We start from the raw sequence: 25,812 nt of genomic DNA, 5'->3' as shown, positions 1-25,812 counted from the left end.
CAGTGATAGCCCTAGCCGCCGTGGAGGACACCGGAAAGGAAGAGCACACCACTGCCATCACGGACTCGGAAACAGCGTGCGGAAACTTCCCAGCATGCTGCCTACTCAAAGCAAGCCTTGAAATTCTTGAAGAAACAAGAAAATCTTCCAAGAAATATTCATTATTTTAGCGTCACGAAATGTCCTTGACGAGTAATGTAGCGGCTGTCACCACTGGGATAGCCCGTTTGTTTCAAGAGCTCCGCTGGACACGCTCGAAGATGTCGCGAAAAAATACACACAACCTGAACCACTACAGGCGGGATAAGAAGGTCTACCTATCCCCGCCACTCAAGCTGACCACCCCAATGGTATGATGCAGCGCAATTGCACAACCACAAAATGACACACAGAACACATCACAGGCTTTCTGTGCTTCTCATCTTTGTTGTGCCCTTCCTCTACATCACCAAATTAAATAAGCACCATAGCCCAACAACATGTCCTTCTGCAAGAGGACCAGAGAGGAGGCGTCGATGTACTGGAAACTACAGACCCGCACATACCTGCACGGTATCCGGCTGCATGCCATCTATCCCTCGAGCTACAGCTACAACTGCACCTTCTGGTTTGAATTCAATGGTCTCTACCACTTGATATGGCAGTGTGGACGAAACCCACCGATACCACCCATCACCACACCATGCGTCGAGACTGAGAGGCCCAGCTGATAAGCTGGATTTCTCAATACCAGCACTGTTTTTGCCCAAGGCCAAGATATCGGCCAGTGGTATGCCATATTGAACTATGGACGCCGCCCACCTTGCAGTATTGTACTAACTTTTATAAATGTTGTTGCTTTAGCCATTCTTAGGTTACTTCAAGAACGTTTCTGTTCATGTTGCCTTGCTTCTAACCGTTTTACTGCATACCTGGTTCAATAGGTAGTCCGTGGACGAATGGGAAAGGTCAATCGGACTGTTTTGCTGAAGTAACCTGATTCGAAATCAATTATCGGATTGATTTGGCTCACTGAGTACGCGGTAATGTTCACATAAGTGGCGCTCTTTTCACGCCGATATGGGTCACTGTAGGGTCCGGGACTAGATAACGCTGTTCGAAGAAACTCGTTGACGTAGACGTGGAGCACTGAGTATGCACTTGGTCTGGGCTTGTCTCGAATGAACCACTTTGATGCGAACTTGCGTACTTTAGTATGTGTGAGCAGCTACTGGTGTGTGCGGAGGAGCCGCACACACGAGTAGGTGTGTGCGGCTCTTCAATGGGCAGCTAGGTATGTGCAACGAGGAATTCGCCGCTTTGCAAATGCTAACGATATCCCTGAAAGTTCCCGGATGCTTAGAGCAGTCAAACCCACGTCTCACGGATTCTTCATGGACAGCAACCCGACGCATAAGCATACTGCGCCTTGAATGCACTGGGTATGCGGCGCTGTTCAATAATCTTCTCGCCAATTTCAGTCACCGAGTCTGTGCCACTGAGTGTGCTGTATTCGAGAGAGCTGTTTTCTGCGTTGGCAGGCTCCGGTTAGCCAGGTTTTTTGTTTGGGACGCCACGTCTGGACTTCTCAGCAGTGCCAGAAAGAAGCGCTAGAAAGGATCCGGTTGCCGTATGGCGCGTTTCTCAGCGTTCTGATGCACCAGCGCACCATGTATTTCGAAGGATATCCGCAGGTTTCACGGTGGCGGCGCTAGATGGCGCAGTGTGTTCTAAGGGACGGCGAGGGAGGAGTGCCGCTGCAGTATACGCGCCAGATACATAGCTAGTTTCGACAGTGGTAATACGTTGTGCCGCTATAATGATTCAGTGCTAACGCATTATCATCTATGGTCATTATGAGACTGTTTCTGCGGCAATTTGTGTTCCTTCCCTAAATTTTGCAATATCTTATTATCAGCAAAATGGCGCAAATGAAGGGCGCCCGAAAATAAACGGTTGCACATTATGTGTTCGCTTACAATAAACAATAGAAAGACTACTCTGTCGTTCAGAATGACCTCCTTTATTGCCCGGTAAACCAATGTGCATGCGTGCTCGTGATGGTGCGGATAACGCAGCAGTAATAACCGTACGGGTGTTGCCAATCATACCGGTGGTACGTTCCACCATGAGGACGTACCGGTGGTACCTACGGGTAATCCAAGGCGGCACGATTTTAAATGGAGCGTTCTTGAATACTTCCCTCGTGGTAGGTAGTGTTTGGAGACGCTGTCGTTGACGCGCGTTGCCCCTCTGGTCGAAGATGCTGACGCTGTCATTTCAGATTCCCAGCCTTTGCGACGATACGGGGTCGCAGGCGCTGGACTGGGCTTCGAACTGGTCCTTGGTGAAGTGGCTCCCGAACTACCCGCTGGCTCCCGCGTACTGTTAAACCCTTTAATCGTTCAAAAGCAGCGCCATTCTTAGATATTTGTAAAGCCCCTTAAGCTTCGTAAAGTAGTGCCACGCTTTGAAGAACGCCACCTCCTCCTCACGCGCTCTGGTAGAGGCCACCGCTGCGTCGCCATTGGTCTAATAGGATCACGTGGGCCCTCGCGCCTTGCTTCAGCGCCATTTTTGTCCCAGAAGCGTCTACGGAGGGGCGAAGAGCGCATGTTGGCGCCGTTGCTACGCTAGAGCTGTGCAGGTGGCGCCATGGTCGTGGAGGTAGCGTTAAAGAGAGGAGAAACGAGGAGGAGGGAAGGCGGAGGAGGAGATGGTCGCTACTTTACGAAGTTTGAGGGGTTTTAGATCTTTCCACCACCCGCTCTCCCGTGCGTTCACTCCTCGCCGCCTCCAGTCGCCCCAGCCTGCTCTGCTCCCCCCTTGGCCAGTCCGTGCCGCGTGAGAGTACGCGGGGCGCTTTTGTGTATTTTTTTCTTTCCAGCGTGCTCCGACCTTTTTTTCCGACCCAATGCGACGAAGATGCCGACTCGTAATGGTGCAGAATAACGCAGCAGTAATAACCGCACGATGTTGCCAATTTTAGCGGTGGTATTGTGCCGCCATGAAGAGGTACCGGTGGTACCTAGAAGTAATGCACGGCGGCACGTCTCATCGAGTTGTCTATGACAATATTTTTGCCTGGAGGACCCTCAATTTTGTGTTGGAAATAAAGCGAAGTGAAAATAAGCGCAAAGGAATTGATCGAGCGCGTTAGCGGACCAAATCAAGTGTGTTAGGGACGAGAACGTCATTGTAATGCCGTTCTGCTGCGCCTTCGGTTGCCGCAACCGACATGGAGAGTGCAACATGCTTTTCTGTTAACCATCCGGCGAGCGCAACGCACAACGAAGAAAAGCGCGGACGCATAGCGTCGTGCGGGCTGACTTCAAGGAGGTTGCGAAAAACGGACAGCGTTGTGAAGTGGCCACGGTTTTTCATTTCATCTTCTCTTGACCCTAGTTTACGTCAGCTTTTTTAAAGATGTGCTTGCGTACGTGCACATACTGTGCGCAGTTTTCAACGCGGCTACGTTGACTTTTCGAATGTGCTCGCTTTGTTTCGTAAGATTTTTGTTTTGTCGCGTAGGTGCTCGCATCTGCAGCTGGTGTGCGACATAAAAGAGACTTTATTCAAGCATTTATTTCTCAGCTCCACCAGAAGCTAGCACGTCCTCGACGCTTTTGCACGGCTCACCAAGGCTTACGAATGCGGTCGTTTAGCTTCGATCAACGCCCGCATCTATTGATTTGGTTTGTGGAAGGCTATGACGGAGGTCGTAGTAGATGGCTCCGGATAACTTTATTTACTCACCTGGGAAACTTTAACGTGCACTTTCATGGTGCAGTACATGGGCCGGTGAATTCCTCGTTGGCGTCCCGTAATTCTTTGCAGGAGGTCGGCAGCACTGCGTCAGAAGTTGGTGGCTGGGCGTCATTGCGTTTCTTTAATAGATTATATTTACTAGTAGTTACAATGTGTCATTATTTCGTATTATTGACAACGCCTCCAACACCCAAAGCGGCGACGGGAACACAGAAGCTAGGACCAGGGCTGGTCCGTGGGTTCTGACTCCGCCGAGGCCTGTGCTTGCCGGGGGGGGGGGGGGGGGTATAATATCGGCTCTCCGCCGTTACGGACTGCCAATTTTATACGCGAACGTTCGCTGCGCCACCCGCTTTATTATAAGCTGAGGTGCTCTCCTAAGGCCTCCGTTAGCGGGGACATGTGCTTTTCTGGAGCAGTACTTGTAAAAAATCTCATCTATCGCCACAACACCAAAGCACCTAGCAGCGAGAAAAGTCGCCGGCAACTTCTGAAACATACCGCGTCTGTGCGAGGAGAACTGCGGAACGCCAACGAGAAATCTGCCCACGGGCCTCTTGCAATTCGCCTCGATCCCGGCTGCTGCCTACGCGTCCTTGGTATTGGAGGGATGAGCAGCGCTACTCCCACGTTTTGTGTCCAGGATTATCATATCAGAGAAAACTCGCAAAGGATCACAGGTCACTTTAAAAGGATTAACAATTTTACTGCTTAACGATAACTTTTTATGCGTTCAAATAAATAAATGGGTATCGCATGCATCATGTGTACTGTACGTTGCCTTTAATCTCTTGCGACAAATAATTTCGTGGCTTTTCATCATGGAGTGCAGACGGAGTTTCCGTGGAACCTGCGCGTAGAGCAGTTATATAAGTTTGCATACCTGCACCGCGACAAGGAAAAAATGCATCTGTTGTAATTCACTTTAATAACTAATCCTGTTTCTTTCGGGTTTCATTCCTTGTGCGAGCCTCACAGCTCAGTAGACTGTGTTAATTTGTGCTGTACACTTTCCTCGTATGGGACACTGTGATGAGCACCTTTATGAAAACCATTCGAGGACTGTTCGGTCATACAACCCTATTGTTCAATTGGTCGCTATACCCGCCGCAGGGGCTTAGCGCCTTTGGTGTAGCGCTGCGACGCACGAGGTCGCAGGATCAAATCGCGGCCGTGGTGGCCGCATTTCGATGGAGGCAAAATGCAAAAACACCCGCGTCGCGCGCATTGGGATGCGGCACGTCAACGGTTCTCAGGTTGTCAAAGTTAATCCGGCGTCTCCACTACGGCGAGCCTCAAAGTCAGATCGTGGTTTTGGCACGTAGAAGCCGAGAATCGTTTTCTGTGTATATGGTGTTCTAGTTGTAGAGACACCGCTTCCCTACGAAAACTTACAACGCAAAAGAATGCAGACGCACGCAGCATACAGATTTAAAATTAGCTCTTCAACAAAAGTGTTGCTGGTTCTAAAGGGGCGCGGGGATGGGTGATAATTGCTTGCGGAACCACTACTCACTTTTCCCATCAAGTTCATTATTGTTATCAAATTCTAACATCCTGCACTGTAATAAATAAATAGGAAACGATTTCATGTGCTGCGAGAACTACCGGTACGTTGTTCGCATTATCAATACCGTTACCTGTGAAAACGTTGCTCTTGACCGCCAGAACCTGTGTGTCAGCTATGCACATCCGTAGAAGGCGCATAGTAGGAGCGGCCTAGTTGCTAGGCATTGCTGGCCCCAAACGGTCGGAATATTTCGTGCGCCGGTGGAACAAAAGTATTGTGCACGTACGTAAACGAACCCCCAAAACCGCGTTCACATACTTTCACGCAGTCAAACCTCGAAACTCTGGTATTCACGCGTGTGTTTGAGCACCACGCGTGCACATGCAGCGTGCTTCAGTGACACGAACAATCAACGGGCTGACGATTTGCGCCTTAAATAATGGCCCTTTCCTCTATTCTTTTGCGCACATACAGAACGGTGTTAGTAAGGCCAGTTACCGACCAACGAACCGAAATCTCGCTTCAAAATCTGCCCCGCGGGTCTCGAACGCGACTGCCACTGTCGAGGCCGCGCTGGCCGTACCGAACGGGGAAGTGAAACGAAGGAGGAGGGAAACGGTCAGCGCAGCTTTTTGAACATTGAGAGGTTTTAGGACAGCGGTAAGGGAAACGCCACCGATAGGGCGCACAGTGAGACACAGTGCCACGCGTGGAGTGAGACATCCGCCACCGGGTGATTTGAGCGCTGTTGACGCAATTGCACGCAAAAGCACACTACTACGCTTCGCTTGAACCAGCGAGGTTGAGCGATTGCCGTGAGATTAGGGCTTAAAAGACTCTGCCACAGAATTCGAGGCGGCACGAGAAAAGCCAGCGGCACGTACATAATTGATTAGGGTGACGTTACTATAGTTAGGGCGACCGGAATTATGGGTAGCAAACAGCACCTTTCAGTTTGCACGGAAAGAAAACTTCGAATCCATATCGGGAGTTTTCTTGTAATGAACCATATTCAATTTAAGCGGGAGGGAAAAACAGGCAACCGTTTGCTACTGACAGTATGGTCAAACCTACTGCAGGAAACTTTTTGGCAGAGTGCTCGTGCCATCAAAGCATCTCAAAGCTGAATTGTAGTTAAAATGCAGGAAACGTACTACAGTCGGCGTTCAGTAGTAAAATTTAGATTTGGCATTGGTAGATATGCCACGCAGTAATGGGCTTATCTTGATTCGAACATTCCTTTTGGAGCCTGCCTTGGCTGCCCAGAAGTAGTATAAATGGCATTGTACGAACGATTTGGCAGTATTTGCGCAACAGTCTAAAGACCCTAAATGTTATTTCTTCGGCAGCGTCCTCTCTTGCATGAATATAGTGACTAGCGTACGTAGAGAGAACGACGGCTCGATGTGTAGAACGCATGTTTCTTCATAGAACTAGGAGCACTGTTTCAGACTGTTTCGGCAGCGGGCTCCGTTGAAGGCCTCTTACGAGGTGTTTGTGGAGCACAGCCATTGGTTAGGCGGATCTGGCTCACGCGGATTCGAACAGGTCTGGTATTTAACTAATCTTTCATTGGTCACTGCTTTATTCAGTCGGCGTTCCAATCGAGAATTGACCTATTTTATTTAGGATATTTTAAAAATGAAGGGTGCCTGTGTATGCGTTATATTACTCGTAAATTTAGCCCAGTTTCAGTTCTTGGATTTGGCTTTTTTAGAAAAAAAAAACAAACTGAAATGTAACGCTGTAAGTGGGGCATAGCTATCGCTATTGACCCGCTCTTTCGAAACGGAGGATGGTCAGGGCAACAGCAGAGGTAAACATTGCGCAGCTAGTATTTACACACGTACTAGGCCTTTCTGTAAACGAATTCATCGCTAGCGCACTCTCCGGACGGCACCCCTATCTTTAAAAGGCGCTTATGACTCTTCAAGAACAGGCGCTTCGGGGCCCCTTTACTGTATGTTATATGTGGTCAATTCGATTTTGATAAAACAGTCTTATTATGAAAGAGAGTAGCATAATAAATTGTATACATTTGACGGCGCAAGTATACATTTGGTGCCACAAGTACTCTTGCGGCCAGGCACAGATTTTTGTTTGTTTCCCAATTTTACGTTGTATTAAGATAAGAGCGAACATACCACCTATATCTTATGGCCAGTGACATTCCTCTATCGAACACAGCACTAACTTTTGATTGTTTCTGTCTTACCCAGGTTAGCATTGATGTCATGCCCGGTTGGGTGTTTGAGGGCCTGAAAACGGACCGATACGCACTCGACCTCTATTTGGCTACTTTTTTTGCGTTTGTTATGCCTATGATTCGACGGATAAACGCAATTCAGCAGGAGTTTACAAGTGGCACGGCGGTAAGCACAAGTGGTTCCCGAGTTTTATTGGCATGCGTGGTAGAGGGCTGTCAATCTATGTGTTACGTTTGCGCCAGGCGTGTCGAAAAGGATCAGACAAGTTCCGAGGTGAAACGTTTATTAGCCCATGCTTGTGGGTTGAGGCTCGGCAAGGAAGAGAGGGCCGCTAGCAAGGGGCACTCTGCTTTTATCACTTAGTGGCGCATGCGCACTTCACAGAGTGCTCTTATCAAGACGAGCGCCAGCCGACACAACACCACCTCCCCTTTTAATGGAGCACACAGTCACTCAGAGTCCAGCTTGGAATCTATCCGGTGGGCGACGATCTCGCATGGGGTAGCGTCTTGCCTCGGCGGGTGCTGGTGTTGCCTGTTGCGCAACCGGAGTTACCATGGGCGGTTGAGGACTGGAAGGAACTGGTGCGCCTGCAGTCTCAGGATAAAACAGGAACTCGCTGGTCGTAACTTCGCCAGCTGTTCCATGCCTAGGGGTAACGTCCTCTGCAGGCCTCTGTAACAGCTGATCCTGGTGCCGACGCCAGGTGAATGTGCCCCTCGGGGTGGTTGCACGTACTTGGAAAGAGACAGCAGGAGTCCACTTTGGTTTTCCAGAATAATTACGTGCTAACACGCTGTCGCCTACCAAGAAGTGACGTTCGCGACACGGACGACTTAATGCCTGCGTGCACTGTCTGTGTGCTACTCTTTCCCCCACGGAAGGCTTTACGGCATCTAGCCGACTGCGGAAGCGTCGTCCTAGGAGCAATGCCGCCGGTGATTCACGAGTCGTCGCATGTGGCGTGTTGCGATACGACAGCAAAAATTTATGCAGCTTTACCTGCAATGTTCCTCCTGTGCCGTCTTTGCGCAGCGCATTCTTTAAGGTCTGGATGAAACGCTCTGCCAACCCATTGGAGCTGGGGTGGTAGGGAGCCGTGAGGACGTGGCGCGCTCCCATTGCCTGCACGAAGTGCTTGAACTCCTGCGAAGCAAACTGAGGTCCATTATCGGAAACAATTGTTTCAGGGTAACCAAAACGTGCGAAGAGCTCAGTCAAACAACGAATCGTGCTTTCTGTAGTTGTCGATCTCATTTCGAAAACCTCTGGCCATTTAGAATGTGCGTCGACCACCACTAAAAGCATGGTATTCTGAAAAGGTCCCGCAAAGTCTACGTGAACACGCTGCCACGGTGAAGTCGGCCATGACCACGGGTGAAGAGGTGCGTTGATTGGAGCGTTACGTTGCTCTTGACAACTAGCGCAGCTTCTGATGCGAAGTTCCAGGTCCGCCTCAAGAGTTGGCCACCACACGTAGCTGCGTGCTAGTTCTTTGCTGCGTACGATGCCGGGATGGCCGTCATGGAGTTCGTCCAGAACGAACCCCTTGTAGCTTTGCAGGCAGACTACTCTTGCGCCCAGCATGACGCATCCCTGATGCACCGTCAGTTCGTTGCATCTGCGAAAAAAAGGCTTCAACTGTTCATCCTTGATCGACGCGGGCCATCCTACATTTGTGAATTCCTTCACTTGACAAAGAATTCGGTCTTTACATGTGGCAGCCGCGATATCTCGACTAGAAACAGGCAACGAGTCCAACCGCAACGAATAAAATGTTTCCTCTGTTTCTGTGGTTTCCGCTTCAAGAACTGGCAGCGGCAGACGCGAGCAGAAATCGGCTTCAGCGTTCTCGCTCGATTTTTTGAAGATAAGATTGTAGGAATAGGCTGCCAACGTAACGGCCCAGCGTTGCAAACGAGCAGCCGCGATGGTGGGAATACCGGTTGTCGGGCCAAATATTGTTTGAAGCGGCTTATGGTCTGTGACCAATGTGAATGAGCGCCCATAAAGAAAGAAGTGGAACTTCTTTACACCGAAAATGATGGCTAACGCTTCTTTCTCCAGTAGACTGTATTTCTTTTCCGCTTCAGATAGCGTGCGTGAAGCGTAAGCAATGGGCCGCGCCCTTCCGTCATCGTAGACATGAAATAGGACCGCTCCTACACCATACTGAGAAGCGTCGCATGACAGCCTAAGTTGTCTTTCAGGGTCATAGTGTGCGAGCGTAGGTGGTTGTGCCAATAGCGCTTTCACTTGGTTGAACGCTTTTCTAGCATGCTCGTCCCAGTGCCACGCTACCTTTTTTTGCAGAAGTCTGAAAAGTGGTTGAGCTATCGTTGCTAACTGGGGCACGAACTTACTGTAATAGTTCACAACGCCCAACAAAGACTGAAGCTGCTTCTTTGATTTCGGTTCTGGAGCCTGGAGAGGTGCGTCAACTTTATCTGACAATGGGGAAATTCCTTCAGCGCTGATTTTTGTGCCCAAGGTAGTGAAGTTCGCTTTGGAAAAACGAGCACTTCTCTTTCTTTACCCTGACACCTCGGCTTTGAAGACGCCCCAGCAGCGCTTCTAGATTAGCTAAGTGGTCTTCTAGGGTTTTCCAAGTTCCAAAATATCATCTAGGTAGCAGCAAACACCCTTGAGGTCCTTCAACATCGTGTCCATTATCTTTTGGAAAATCCCCGGCGCGGAAGCGATTCCAAAAGGTAATCGGTTGACGACAAACAATCCTTTGTGCGTGTTCAAGGTTAGGTATTGCTTTGAGGCATCAGACATGACCACTTGCTGATAAGCGCGGTTTAGGTCGATCTTTGAAAAATGAGTGCCGCCAGACAGAGCCGCGAATAAGTCATCGACCTTCGGCAACGGGTAACGTGTGACGTCAAGGCACGGATTCACTGTCACCTTATAATCGCCACAGAGACGTATGCCACCGTCTTTCTTGATAACGGGTACCACTGGCGTTGCGTAATCTGACATGGCAACGGCCGTTATGATGCCCATTTTTTCCATCTTCGAAAGTTCAAGCTCAACCGCCTTTTGCAGTGCGAACGGCACGTTTCTTGCTTTGAGAAACTTCGGTGCCTGATTAGGCTTGAAATACAGCTCGGCCCTTTCTTCTGTAATCATGCCTAACTCATCTTTAAATAGAGAGTCGTACTTTGCGATCAAGGCGTGTAGCCTTTCCTCTAAACGACAAGAAAAAGGCAGCTCTGACCTTGGCAGCTGGTGGACGTTCCAGATTTTGCTCCACTCCAGCCTAATTGCCTGAAGCCATTCCCGACCCCGCAACGGCGGCCCCTCCTGGTCGACGACGTATAAAGGAAGGCTCGCCGTGTTGCCACCGTGCTGCACCTTGACTTGCAGGACGCCTTTTGGGATCACCAGGGCTCCTGTATAGGTGCGGAGCTTCACTTCTGTCGGGTTGAGCCTGGCTGATGAAAGAAATTGGCGGTATTGTTTGAAAGGCATGACTGTGACGGCGGCACCTGTATCTAGCTCCATATGGACTGTCACGTCATTTACTTTCATCGGTACCATGATGGGCTCAATACTGGGAGCAGATACGCCCTTTACGGATACCACTTCCGAGCGGGATACTACCGATAACGTTTTTACAGTGTCTTTGAAGGGGCGTTTCCCTCGCGACGTGCTGGAGGTGCTACGGCAAACTCGTTGTAGGTGTCCCCTTTTGTTGCACTTATAGCATTTGTCATTTACGTGGGGACACGCTTTGCCGGAATGTTTCGGCGACCCGCAGCGAAAACATGCCTGCGACTGGACACTCGAAGTCGCCTGTACCTTATGCATGAGGTTGGCTGTAGACACCCCTGCACGGGCTTCCGCAGTGCTTTTCGTTGCCGCCTCCATAGCCACAGCGCGCTCTACCGCTCTCTGAAACGTAAGCTTGCTATCCTCCGTGAACAGCACTCGCTGTATATCCTCTCTTAACAAGCCGCAGACGAAGCGATCCCGGAGGGATTCATCTAACGCGCTTCCAAAGTCACAGGTGCGTGCTAGCTTCCGTAGCTCGGCAATGTAATCAGAAATGGACTCGCCTTCGACTTGCTGCCTCCTGTGGAACTTTGCTCGCTCGCCAATGACCGACGGTTTCGGCGACAGATGGTCCCCCAGCGTCTTCTTTAGTACCTCGAAGCTCTTGGCTGAAGGCAGCTCCGGGGCAACCAGCGATTTCAGAAGACTGTAGGTACTGGGGCCTATGATGCTCAGGAATGCATGTACTCTGTCACCTTCGGGAATGCGGTTGACGATAAGAAACGACGTCAGCCGTTCTTCGTACGACGCCCAGTCATTCGTGGAAACGTCGAATGGTTCCATGTGGCCCAGTTGAGCAGCAAACTGCGTCGAACCTGCACTGGCTTCTTCGTTCATGGTATCAGTCAGCGAAGAAAAGAAAAAGCAGTACTCTGCAATCGTCGATACTGAACAGAGGCTGAATGCCGAGAACACTTGCCTTCCTTGACGCTGCGCACCTCTTCAAAATCCCATCCTCGTCGCCACGTGTTACGTTTGCGCCAGGCGTGTCGAAAAGGATCAGACAAGTTCCGAGGTGAAACGTTTATTAGCCCATGCTTGTGGGTTGAGGCTCGGCAAGGAAGAGAGGGCCGCTAGCAAGGGGCACTCTGCTTTTATCACTTAGTGGCGCATGCGCACTTCGCAGAGTGCTCTTATCAAGACGAGCGCCAGCCGACACAACACTATGTTATGCCAAGGCTGGCGTCCCTGCAGGCAGTGACAACCCAAAAATAAAAGTTGTGCGCACGTGATTCAAGCCATGCACAATTTGCATAGATGTGCAAACCCACTAGCTTTACTATGTTTTGTGACGTCAAGCGGTTGTCCGGGTTTAAAAAGGCTGCTTTCTCCGTACAGACCTCTCTCTTTGTGTCACTTGTATTGGCGTTTAACAGGAACGTCTTGACAAACTTTGTAGACGATCCTGACATCAATGTTTGGTCAAAAGTAATATGTTAACTTTAATTAACGAGCTTTCATTTTCCAATTGGCCCACCGATCGCACCAGCAAAGCAAGGTCATCAATCTTTGAGTGGACTCGTGCTGGCTGGGATCTCTTTCAGAAGTGAAAGGCAGATGCAATGCGTTTTGGTTGGTGGAGCTTGCACTGAGTCTTTGATTTTGCACCAACCATAGTTGTTTTACTGTCATAAAGAAAAAAACATTCAACGATTTAGTTGCAAATAGCTGAAATCTGCACCAGATATCATGCTCTATGCGTAATTAATTTGGTTGCATAATCACAGGTATCAAAGGCGTTGAATTAGTAATCATGTTTCGAATACAAATATTCGAGAAAAAACGACCTTTCAATAATGAAGCGAAGCCAAAAATTTGCAAGTTCGAAAGAATGTGATGTAATCAACGCCGCTAAGTGTTCGTGAAGAAAATTTTAAGTACCATTTTATGCTCCCATAGCGTGCACTTATGTAAATCTTGTGCTTGCATGTGTTGTCCTGCGGCTATGGCGCATTTTTACGCTTTTACTGAGAGCAGTATTAACGACTGTAGTATTTGGAAATAATTCAGACATCCAATATGATGCATAGCGATGCACAACGCTTTTTTGATCCAATCATTTATTGCGTAGATCATTGCATAACACTTTGTTACAAATTGAAACACCAAAAACTCATATATAAATACAAGTTCTCGAATTTCATGATTGGAAACTGAATTTTCGTTGTATTTAATATGAATAGAATAAACTTTTCGAAGATCATATTTAAGACATCAGATGTCGGCATTAAATTTCTTCCTTCAAAAAGAAATTCCGCAGAACCTCTCTAAGTAGAATCTTTTCAATATTTGCGCACACTAAATCAGCGCAAGTGGGACACCAGGATATTTGGTTGCTCTTTATTTGCCTGCTTTGGTGTTCGATGAAGACAGACATTCGGGAGGCTCAAGTAGGAAAGCACGAATAGCACCGTGCATTTGTGCGCTGACTTATGGAGGAGGGAAATTTATTTGCTTAGGAAAGGTCAAATTTGGCGTCATGTTATAACTTTTTTCTAAAGAATGTGCTGTTTCATTGTTTCCAGTTCAGAAAATGAAAATTATAACAGCGTTCACGATTAAGATAGCGTGGGGTCTACCGGCTGAAACAGCCGACAAGAATAGCAACAAAAAATAACAAATAAAGGAAGAAGAAAATGTTCTTTTAGGTGGCGTCAAGCTTCAAAAAACTTTACAAAGCAAAAATTGTCATAGAGCAAATCTGTACAAATTATTTGACCCTCATTTTGAAGCTGCAAGTAAGTTTATTTAGTGATGATGCTACCAATGTAAAGAACATTATACTAGCTGAAGCTCCCAGAAATACACTTGTGACAACATTTCACAGCTTGTGGAGGCCCGCAGAATTAGCAATCGTATCAGTAAAAAGAGAATAAAAATGCGCAGTTTGCCGGTGCGCATGACCGCGACGTGGCTGAGAGTGAGGTTTTGGGGTTAGGCGTTTTGTCCTGGTATGCCGTTCTTTGAGAAGTGACTCAGGAACGAGACATGAGCTCACTCGGCCGTGCACGAGCAAGCGACCTTCCAACCGCCTCCTGCGCAAGCCAGGCGGACGTGGAGCTTCCAAAACCGCGTGCAGCCGCCTTGATGAAATACTACAGAAGTGCGGTTACATCTGGCGGATGCACAGTTGCATATTCACCGCATTACCTCGGAGGTCACGTGGTACTACCACCGCTTCTCAACCCTGTCATCAGACGTGGTGTAAGAAGTGGCCCATGGTAATGCCGAGCCGCTACCAACAAATACCGACCAACCTACCAACGACTCAAGTAGAAGAGTTTGGAACGCACAATGCCTAGCAAGCGTCTACGGCTCCAGCAGCTCCTCACCCATGAACAGCTCGGTGACCGGCGCCTTCATATCTGCTCAGCAGTGTGCGGTGGCTTTTGTGTGACAAGGACATCAGCACACGCGGCACCTTGCTCAAGGAGGTGTTCCTGCTGTAGCGCATGCCTTAGTACGTCCGCGTCGTCGTAGCTGCTGCGAAAGAGTTGTCGCTCAATTGTCTTTCTGCGAAGGTTGACAGTGTCTGTGAGGTTGTCTTCCTATCTGTAACCGTTGCTTTGAAGACCCTACACATGTCTGCTGTTTCGAGCTTAAAGGAAAGCATATAACAACTCGCTGCTAGAAGGGCGCCGTGCAAAGGCCGTAACCTTGCCAGAACTCTCCATGCCCAAGGCGTCGTTATCCGCGCAACGACTCCTTGCGTCATTCGAGTACTTTTCCAATGTGCTGGTACAACACGATGTTCCAGCACAACGAAAAAAAAAAGACAACTTCGCCTTGTAGCTAGTGGGGAAACGGCCAGCGGTATCACTGACGGTGCATATGACTTCGTGGCGTCACCTGATCGCATGTTTATGTTTATGAGCCGAAACTCCGTGACGAAGTTTGTCTTGGATGCGGGAGCCAGAATAGGTGGGCACCTCCTAACAACGCGGATCAGCGCTCTAGGTCCACAGGGCGAACGCTACGTGCCGGCAACTCTTCGGTGATAGCCACGTACGGCCGCAGTTCATTGACTGTTGGCCTGAGCCTGCATCGCACGTTTCAGTGCATGTTAATAACAGCCGACGTCGTCGAGGCCATCATTGAGTCTGTCTTTCTTTAATAATACGACTTGGTTGTTAGCATTCGCCGTCATCACCCTAATCACAGCGTGACCCATCTCTCCGCCTAAGGCCTGCTCTGCGATTTCGCGCTCACTGGCATACGCTCACTGATCCCGAGTTCCTCATTTGAGCAACTCCTCGCTGTGTTCCCTCATCTCACGAAGCCCTGCAGCCTTACCCAGCCACCTAAGCAAGGTGACTTATCAGATCGTTACACGTGGCGCCGCAGTCGCTATCCGTCCGCGTCACCAAATAGGCGACGCGGACGATTGTAAATGGCCAAGCGATAATTTCACCACACGCTTGTCATCCAGCTGTTCGGCTTCACTACTGCATCTTGTACCGAAGGACTGAGGAGACTGGCGTCCTTGCGGGGACCTTCGCGCCCTGAACTGCCACACCGTCCACGACAGGTACTCACTACCTCAAATCCATGATTTTGCATCTAAGCTAGCTGGCTGCAATATCTTCAGAAAAGTGAACCTTGTTAAAGTGTGCCATCACATACACATAGAGCCCGCAGACATTATTAAGATGGCCATCACAGCACCATCTTCTCTGTTTGAATAATTGCGAATATCTTTGAGACTCCGCAACGCTGCTCGAACTTTCTAGCGGTTTATAAAGAGGTGACGCACGGTCTCCCAACTGCACTCGCCTAGATCGATCATATTATTGTCGTGAGCGCTACTCGGGCCGAACACGAGTGCTACCTGCATGAATTAGTCATTTTCCTGCAGCATTATGTCGTCTGCCTGAATGCCCAGAAATGTGCGCTCGGGGTTCGGAGCCGCAGATCTTAGGCCATTGCACCTTTCCGTGGGGAATCCGTATGATGCTATCTCGTGTTCAAAGAGTGCAAAATTTTCGGCAGCCGACAACATTACGCATGTTGCGCGAGTGCTTGGGGTTCGTCTATTTATAGAGGTGTTTTCATACCTCGTTGTCTGACGCTCGTGCAGTGATAAATTTTTTTTCGCGAAAAAAAAGCATCCCGTTGAGATGATTTTGTGGACTTCAGAAGCCACAGCCGCCTTCGCGGCCGCAAAGAAAGCCGCCACAGATGCGGTCCTGCTCACGCATCCCAGATCTCAAGGTCCGACTCGAATCGTAGTAGATACTTCAAGCGTGCCCATGGGAGCTGTGCTTCAGCAACTCATCGAATTATAGTGGCCTCAGGTGTGAGTTTTCTCGCGAAATCTTTAACCTGCCGAGATAAGCTACAGAGTCTTCGGCCGCGAGACTCTCGCCATCTGCGCCACCACCCAACACTTCCGACACTCTTTAGAAGGTCAAAAGTTTCATGTTCTGAGGGAAAGATCGTCTACGTGCTTCGAACTAATTCCTCGAAGTACGTCGCTTGGGAGCTTCGTCAATTAGCCACGTATCCATTACAACCAACGTGCGGTACATTAAGGGGCCTGGAAATGATGCTCCTGGAGGACTCTCCCGAATAGCTGCGATAAGCTCTTGCTATATGCTTGGAAAGCTTCGTGACGGCGCACCTCTCCAACCCGTGCCGGCATCCCGCAGGCGGTATGACAACTAATGCATGGCCACCACTGTATGACGGTGATTCAGTCAAGATGATGGCATGTGAACATAATGAGGACAGTGGAATGACGATGAGTGTGTGATGACAATGTGCTGATGGTGATTCTATCATGAAACCTGTATTACTACGATGACCTGAGGACGACGGCACGACGAGAGTCGGATGACGAAGCTGGAGTGACCGTGATGGCGGCGTGGCCACGACGGCATTCCGACGAGGGCATGACAAGCGAGGCATAATTGCGAGTGAAGGGACGAAATAAAATGAAGGTAGGCGTGAATGGAACGGGGAAGGCGCAATTACGACCGCTGCATGACGACAATGAATGTACGCTACTGAAGTGATGACAATGATAAAGCGACCACGTGACCACGACGGCATGACGAAGATTGCGTGATGACGATGGCGTGATTGCAACGGCATGACAAGAGACGGAAGGCAAAGTTGGAACGACGACGATGGCATTATCGCGGCCGCCGTCCCAACCAAATGTACAACTTGGACCATTGGGTCGTAGTAAAAGGGGTGACGGCGGCACCATGAAGAGTGTCAGTTCACGAAGTTGGAATGGCGACGATTGAACGGCCATGACCGCATCGCTATGGCACTGTGAAAACGAATGCATGAGGTCTCTATGACGAGGATAGTAGGAGGACGGTGGCATGACGAGTGTCGGATGACAAACCTAGAATGACGGCGATTCAACGACCACGAAGTCATCATTACTACGACCCCATACCGAATGACTCCGCTATTAGGTAACTTGTACTGGTGTGTCGGGAGAGAAGGAGTGACAAGGACGGGGCGATGAGAGCAACTTATCACGAAGCTACTAACCACAACGGAAAGGCCACAACGCATCTTGACCAGCAGCACATACCTAGTGGTTCAAGCAGATAGACAACTTTGTCAGCTGGGTTCGCGTAAGAGGTTTGATAGATAGTGTCAAAACGCCTGAAGTAGTCAAATAATGCTATTCGCTTTAAATTCAGCGTCGCAGTGCAGCTTAGCTGGCTGCTCGCTCCCCCTCCCCTGCCCCCGCCACCCATAGAAGCCTACAGTGGCTGAAAATACATGAAATAAAGCAGTGTAATGCATGCTTAGAAATGCATAGTTAATAACCAGAACAAGAAGCAGTATTCTGTACGAAAATGTAGCACAAGTAGCATCGTGCTCATATACGTATATACTTATTTCCTATTAATTTATTATTAAATACTGCTATTCTCGAAAAGAAATATTACAAGTGCAAGCAGGTATTCACGTATTCTGGCGTTTAATAGAAAGATAGGACATGCACAGACAAAACATTCCCTAATATAAAACATGTCTGCGCCACTTTATGCTATATGGCTGGTCAAAATCATTTCCGGCGAGTAGATATTAGCAACGGCTTGAAGATGAGGATGTTGTTCTCTTGTCACTAAGGGAAAAAAACTACTGTAGTACTGGGTGTGGAAATGATGTTTTGTAAATGTGTGCGAATATTTGTTTATTCAGTGAGTAATGTTAGTTGGGACTTACTCGTGTATATTTCTTGGTCAAGAGCAAGTGAATGAATTCGGAAATCATATCTTTTTCATACGAAAGGCATGGTTTGCTCAGCATCGGTACAATAGGTAAATCGTTTGGTGTTTTTGACAAAGACGATGTTCTCTAATAAAGCCAAATAAAAAACTTAGCATATCCCGGCTGGTCCATGAATCCTTGCGCTCTTCCGAAGACCTTAGCTTACGCTACTCACATGCCTGCACGTCCTTCTAGTCAAAGTGTGGCACATTCCAATAACAAGTCCTACACGATGGCCAACGCCTGTGGCTTATTCCGTGACTCCTTATGCCAAAAGTTCTGGCAGCTCTGCCTGCCAGTTATGTTGTTATACCTGGAACTTCCGGCAGAAATCAGGCCAGTTATGCTTGTTTTGTTTTACTGTTATACGTAACCGTTTCGCCAACGCATCTGGAAGAGACACGTGACAGAGGGCGCCACACAGCAGAAACTGCCAGAACAACCGACCATTTCTGCAAGCAGTTCCATCAGATACCGGCAATTTCGCCTGTCATGCGGAAAACTATAGTTCTATGCCTAAAGAAATTCACATGTATTAAACACCCGCCTAAAGGCTACCACATAACTTCATTATAGTGTTCTACAACCTACCAAATGGGCCACATTTGGAGGACGCTCAATCGCTATCCTTATGTTATTCTCTAGGGAGAAAAACATGGGGATAGCCAGAACTGTGGAAAGAGTAGAAATGTTTCGCTGACTTTTTCGTTTCGGTTTTGTCCGTACTAGATTAAAACCAGCTTAAGGTATTTCAATTGGCCCAGCAAGTACGTTACTGTAGCACACAATTCTTACAGGCAATATACACCATCATGTAGCCACTGTTAATAAATAAAACATTTTCGCATTCTTGGGACGAAAGAGTTCAAATTATAGGAATAAATTTCTAGGCCTGTGATTCCTTGTGGCTTGTCCTCACGCGGTGTTTATAAAGGTTGGTAAAAACCCTCGGATACCTATAAGGCCTGTTATCATAAAATGATGGGAATGTAAGGATGGTCACCCAGATTCGTCGGGTAACGGCATCGAATTCACATCTCTCACTCCACCAAATTAGGCAGTATTTCTTTGTCAGGGGCCGATGGTTGAAAATGTTCCGGCCGATTAGTTACAGCTAGAATCGTGCGCCAGGTAAACATTTTTCTGCTTGCATCTATATACAAAGGAAAACACTTGTTGATTGTGGTTCCTGAGTAGAACGTTTGCATGCGTTTTTTACGTAGTACGCTTCGCTGAAGGCTGAGCATTAAACAATTCAATTCGCCATTTGATTTATATTGCTTAAGCATTGCTATCATATCAGTCATACAGTCTTCACTCATCTACTCATGAGACATTCACTGAATTTCAAAGTTATGAAATGGCAACTTTCCTGAAGCACCGAAGCGCTTATAAGTCTTTTCTTGGGGCGACTAGTATCAATATTATTTGTTTCTGCTGCATCTTTTCTGTAGTCTTGGTTTTTATTCGTGCACCCTTTAAAAGTATTGAAATTTTTAGATAGTGCATAGATTGGACGGAACGAAATGTACAGGAAAGAGCCCCAAATAGAGAATTCCAACCATATGAAGCGCTTCATTGGGATCTTTATTGGTCGCAGTTTTCTTTTCCAGGAACACCAGTGTGTAATGGGGTTAACTGGCGCCGAATTCTTCTGGGGCCACTTCCTCACGGCTTTCATTATTGGCCTTATCGAGAGTTTCCTTGCCATCTCAATTATCTTTCGGTTACCATACCGAGGACAGACGTACGCCGAAGGAATGAACCTGGGTCTGGTGATCATATCGTTCATCATGTTTCAGATTCAATACAGCATGCTTATTATACTCATCACGTGGGTGTTCCCGAAAGGTGAGCGCAATTTCAGTGCCGTCGTGAGCTGCGACTATCAAAGCGTGGCGGTATTTATGATCGCCGAATATGGCAGTCATTACAATTTTTAGGCGCTTTTTCTTTGCAAAGATTCTATAGTTGTTCACGCTAGTTTCACGCTAGAGGAATCGTAATTTTAGTCCCATTCATTGGAGTGACAAAAAGCACTAAAGATTGCGGCGTTATTTTTCTATCAGATTATGCTTATAGTGCGGCAGCATACGGCGTAGGAAAGGAAATTCACGTTCGGGCTATAAAGGCCCAACCACACGCGGTGAATCGGGCGCGCCTGGCTACGCGTCACGCGTCTGCGTGGCCGTTCGCGCCTGTCCTACACGTCTAGAGAGGGCAGAAGCGCAGGAATCGCGCGCGTCAAGGAGGTCTTGATCTTGGGCGTCATTTTGAGCGTACGCGACAGAAGTGGATGCTTGTGCACCAACGTCACGTGGGCGGCATGTACACTTCCGGTGGTTCGGGAAGGTTGTTGAAGTTTCAGAATCGTACGGAGACGTCGGGAGAAGCTGCTGGTTTCGTGTCGCTAGAGCACAAAGGCTATGGAGGCGATCAACAACGAAGCGCTGATCGCCTGCGTTGAGGCTCGACCTGCGCTTTGGTGGCAGGCGAAACACAAGTGCCACAAGAACAAGCACATGACGAGGTACTCGTGGGTCGTCATGCCCAACGCAACCGGTGAGTGCTCGGAATTTTGTACGGGCGTCATACAACAGGAATTTCAATCGCGATCCAGCCCGATAGGGACCGGAATTTGTAATCACGATTGCCTGTACTGCGCAATCTGCGTAGAACTGATCGTGATCAAGAAATTTGATCGCGCTCGATCGTGGTTGAAAGCCTGCGTGGAACCGGTATATGCTTCCTCTCTCATCAGCCGACTCGCAGATGGCGAAAACGCGTTTCATCTGTGCAGATGACGTAATCACAGCGCTGCAGAAGTGATGGAAATCCTTGCGGAATAAATTTCGGCACCCTGGAAGACGCTTCAGAAAGAAAAGAGCCGCGCCGTGCCAGACGACGTTCAGGACGACGTCATCTGGCTGTTTTTCAACCAGATGATGTTGCTGCGCTACACAATGGAGTACAGACCGTAAGTGATTTTGAAGTTTCCATCTTAGCCTACGTGTTGAAAATGAAACAAGGGATTCTCGTGCTTTCCCTTTACCAACGTCGACCGGCGATGCCGTACGTTTGTATTATAGGTGGCAATGCGCCGCATTTATGGGGATCGACTCAAAACTGTGCTTACACAAGTAAATCGACGCGCAGTATGCATTATATTCAGCTTGCTCTAATTCACGACAAGAGATTTGTGCGGCAACGCTGCTCCGACAATCGCATATTGCGTTAAATGTTATGCGGTAAGGGGGCATGTAGGCAGTACAAGGATTTCTTTGTGTATTTATTTATTTAGGTACCCACAGAGCTAGTTTGGCATTGCATTGGAGAGCAAAGAAAGCAGAAATACAGGTACAAAGTTACATGTAAAACAGCAAATAAAAACTAGACAAAAAGCATAAGGAAGAAGTACAGAGAATATCACATACAATCTAGCAAGATGCATAAAATGGACTTGCGTGATGCACACACTAAAACAAAACACAAAAGAGGAAAGTAGTTTCCTTTGATTCTGTGCACTAATCCTAGAAGGCAGCATGCAAGTCAATAGGTAGTATTTAACCGAGTATTGGATGTTGCTATATTCACGTGTGCCTTGGGCACTGCAATGAACAGCTTTAATTTTGCATTTTGTTGCTTGCCAGCAGCCTGCAAATCTGTGCTTTGTCACAGACCCTCAAATTTTATCTAGCTTGCTCAAAGATTCATTCAATGCCATCATGCTGTAGTAGTACCATAGTACTGACGACATTGTCAGCTGCGTAATTGATAATGCTTGTTTTTTGTGTCTGCTCAGCAGTGTCCTTAGCTAATTATCAGCCTGTGGTTATTCTGCAGATTCTATGTGCTGTGGTTAGTGGTTTAAGCGAAGCTTTCAGGATGTTTGTGGAGAACGCTGTTCCTGCTTAGCAAAATTTCGAAGGAAGGACTAGATGATCCAGTTAAACAGATTTTCACTGTGCAGAAAATAATGATTGAAATTTTACATGCGAAAACCGCGATCTAGTTACATTATTATATTTGGTATTTGCACTATGTCCGGTACTGGTCACTCGTGCAAGACAGCAGCCAGTAGTCAGCTTAGATTTCAATGGTTCAACGACGGCATTAATATCGGTATGAGGCATTCAGTAAGCTATTTGGCAAGAGAGTACCAGCAGTGGTGGGAAAGTCCAGAAAGGAGGGAAAACAAGGTTAGCTATAAGAAACATTCTGGAAGGGTTTGCTCACTAAGATCAGCTTTACTGGGCCATGAAACTCTTTACAAGGCAGATGGCAAGATGACAAGCATGAGTATACGTAACTTCCTAAATACAAACAACCAATGCACTGACTACCATGTACACAGCTTCACACTGTGTTTAGACATACATTCAGGTAATAAAAACAGTTTGAAATGAGATTAAGAATTAAAACAAATGAAAGGAAAATAAAGTTACAAGCCACGAATGTTTCAAGTAGAAAAACTGGAACGGGAGAGAGCCTTATGCTAAACCAATACCTAACAATACTACTACTCTGTGTGTAGAAAGTGCAAGCATAGGTCTTTCAACATGAAATTCATTAAGTGGTATTACTGATTAAATGTAGTGGAATGATCGCTGCTAATTATTTCAAAACTGAAACATTCCAAATATCATCCACTGTTTTGAGTAGAAGTTGTCACTGGGTTTTAGACATGCAGATCTCATGAGAACTGCTTAAATGCATCAGAAGCAAAATCAGAAAAAGATACAAAAGCTTCACTTAAGCGCACGCAGAAACTGTTCATTCTGGTTGTGTAGGCAAGCCACATTTTTCCCTACAAAACTGACTCAGAGCTTCGGCGTTCTCTAATAAAATCACACATTAAAACAAATGTGGACGGATTTGAGCCTTCATATATTTTTGCATTCGGGCTGGCACGTTATTTACACATTGACAATATATGCAAACCTTATTACGCTCCCATGCAGGATGTCCGACAACCTTCCACCAGTGCCCGCATCGAGTGAGGAGGGAAGTGTGGCAGACATCTTAGCGAAAAATGTGCCAGTTTTCCGATCTGGCGACACTTGAAGTGCCATCAGCGTCAGGTCAAGAGCCACAAGCGCCAGAATCGACTCTGTCTTCGGCGTCGCATGAGTCTGTGGAGTCTCAGGACATTTTGGAATCTCTTGAATCCCCGATGTTTCAAGAAGTTCTGGTTCCTGAGGCTTCTCAGGCATACCGCAGCTGGCCGCAGTCACAAGCATCGCTGGCGGTCGCATCGCTGGCACGCAGTCGCATCGCTGGCACGCAGTCGCAGGCTGGATACGCTGGGAAGCATTGCTTCTGAAGCGAAATCAAGAGGGGGGAAAAGGGAAAAGAAAGAGGAGAGTCAGTTAACATTAGAGGAATTAGGCAAAGTTTCAAGTGCAATCAAAAGATGCAAACCACAGGATGACCTCAAGCTTTTGCCGTGTCTCTGCTCAAACACATGCGAGAGGTCAGTGAGGATAAGCTTCTCGATATGAAAATTAAATTGATACAAGTAGTAAAGTAATTCAAAGGTTAATGTTTTTTCATGTGTACTTTTTTTACAATGAAGCCAAGAGACAATGAAACAAAAGGGAATCATTGATGAATTCATTTATCTTATATTGAAATGGAGAAATAGGGGGGGAAATGAAAGTAAAGGAGAAGGTAACTTCTCATTGATGGGTAGAACCCACAACCTTTGAATTATGCGTGCATTGCTTTACCAGTAGAGCTGCAGCAATGGCTATCCCTCTGCAAACTTTCTTGAGCCTGTATGTGCTTGTACTAGATCTCACCCTGGTAGTGCTAGCCGGTGTTACTCGTGCAAGAACACTCCAAGAGTCTAACCTAGTACACATAAACATTCTAGGAAATTGATGGTGGAATAGCCTCCCGCTCAATTGGTTTTGGGTTTAGCTCCCACCAGTGGCAAGTTATATTTTTTCCACTTTCATTTCCCTTCTCCTTGTGATGTCGACATTACAAGTAAAACGGCAGGTATTGTCCTTTATGCTTTACTACGTTTCCTTGTCTGTTGTCATATTAAGGCTCCTCAGCTCTTCTTTTCTGTTTATTTTACATTGTGTTGTATCCATAATTTTGTGCGGTATTATTCAAGAATTTCATAAAGTTCATATCTGTGGGCCTGGTTGGTTGGCCATTGCTGCTGTAGAGATGTGTGAACATGTTTTAGCAACTCACCTACGATAGAGAAACAAGCACTGACTTGCAACCAAAGCTTTTTGTTCCAAGACAGATGTCTATAGCTTTCATCTGTCTTTACTCATTCAGCCTGTCTTGCAGCAATTAACCTTTTTGATTTTACCACCTGTGCATGTAGAGTTTGTGCATGCATCTAGAGATGCCTGTACATGCCTGTAAATAAAAAGAAATGTAATGGACCTTCAACCAGTCCCCCATTGAAAGGGGAGTATGGTAGCGCGATTCAAAGACGGGACAAGAGAAGACACAAAGGGACACACAATCGCGCTTTGAATCGCGCTACCATACTCCCCTTGAAGATGCATTACCAACAAGCCCACTTTGCAACCCTCGTGAACCCCATTGAAAATTCCGGTTATGTGCTGCAAGTTGTAAAGCCTGTCGGGGCGTTCGAGTAGCGATAGCATTTTCAAATTGCTTTATTATTATTAGAAGAGGTAGCAAAAAGGAAAAAGGCTTGCCACCACATAGTCAGGAGACGAGGTTCAATGCCAACATAGACAACCTCTACCTCTCCCACAACTATCATCCACAAGCCACAGTCCTTGCATTTTTTTTGTGTTGCGTGGCTCGGTCCCAGGGTCGGTTTCGCATGTTCTGCAGTGGATGTTTGGCCAAAGTGTTTCTACGTAATCAGTGACATTGAAGGCAGTGCATGAATGAGACATTTATACGTATGACCCTGCTTCTCTGGCAGGAAGCAGGGCTACCTGACGGGAGCCGTGAACAGCATGTGAGCTTTAAAAAAATTCTTAAGCTGAACAAAATGTAACGGATTTCTGTGGCTGTCATGCTATTCTGCAGTTGTTTAATACTTTGCAGACACGATTGCCACAATACGACTTACACACCACTGCAGAGTCTAGCCGCCTCAATCCCCACACAGTAAGCCAAGGCAACGTCTTTTCTGTCTTGCCCGGATGCCAAGTAGCTTGAATGCAAGTTGAAAAAGACTTAGTACCCATGTCTCAATTGTTTGGTTAATAATTATGATGTCATGACGTTTCTTGACAATGATCTCCATGGCAGTGGGGGCCCTTTTTGGGTGACATACGATCAAAATTCATTTGTGTAGGTTAGCTATACTACCTTTGTTTAATACTACATGTCCAAGCATTCCTCAGTACATGTTTCACAGGTTGCGCAAGGTCTAAGGCACTGAGGTAGCTTTTGTGTGACGCCATTCGATGGCAGTTTTTTTTAATTAGCCATAACTGCTACACTGGTGATTCACTAAGTTGAATCTTTGTCTCTGTGATCATGTGATCATTTTTTCTGGTATTTCATTTCATGCGCATTGTCAGTACCTTCATTACTTTT

The 25,812-nt window shown here is 47.4% G+C and overlaps 1 protein-coding gene across 1 annotated transcript in view; it reads left to right on the top strand.

The window, feature by feature from the left end:
* The window catches only part of LOC139049599 (phospholipid-transporting ATPase ABCA3-like), a 344,592-nt gene that overhangs the window by 101,236 nt on the left and 217,544 nt on the right, over positions 1-25,812 (top strand). The window contains exons 5-6 of the transcript XR_011508412.1: positions 7,477-7,629; positions 19,878-20,115. The gene's annotated coding sequence lies outside the window, so the exon portion shown is untranslated. The remainder of the gene's footprint in view (positions 1-7,476; positions 7,630-19,877; positions 20,116-25,812) is intronic.

Source organism: Dermacentor albipictus, chromosome 9, assembly GCF_038994185.2.
Source record: "Dermacentor albipictus isolate Rhodes 1998 colony chromosome 9, USDA_Dalb.pri_finalv2, whole genome shotgun sequence".
In the NCBI taxonomy this organism is placed as follows: domain Eukaryota; kingdom Metazoa; phylum Arthropoda; class Arachnida; order Ixodida; family Ixodidae; genus Dermacentor; species Dermacentor albipictus.
This window is presented reverse-complemented; position numbering and strand designations above follow the sequence as displayed.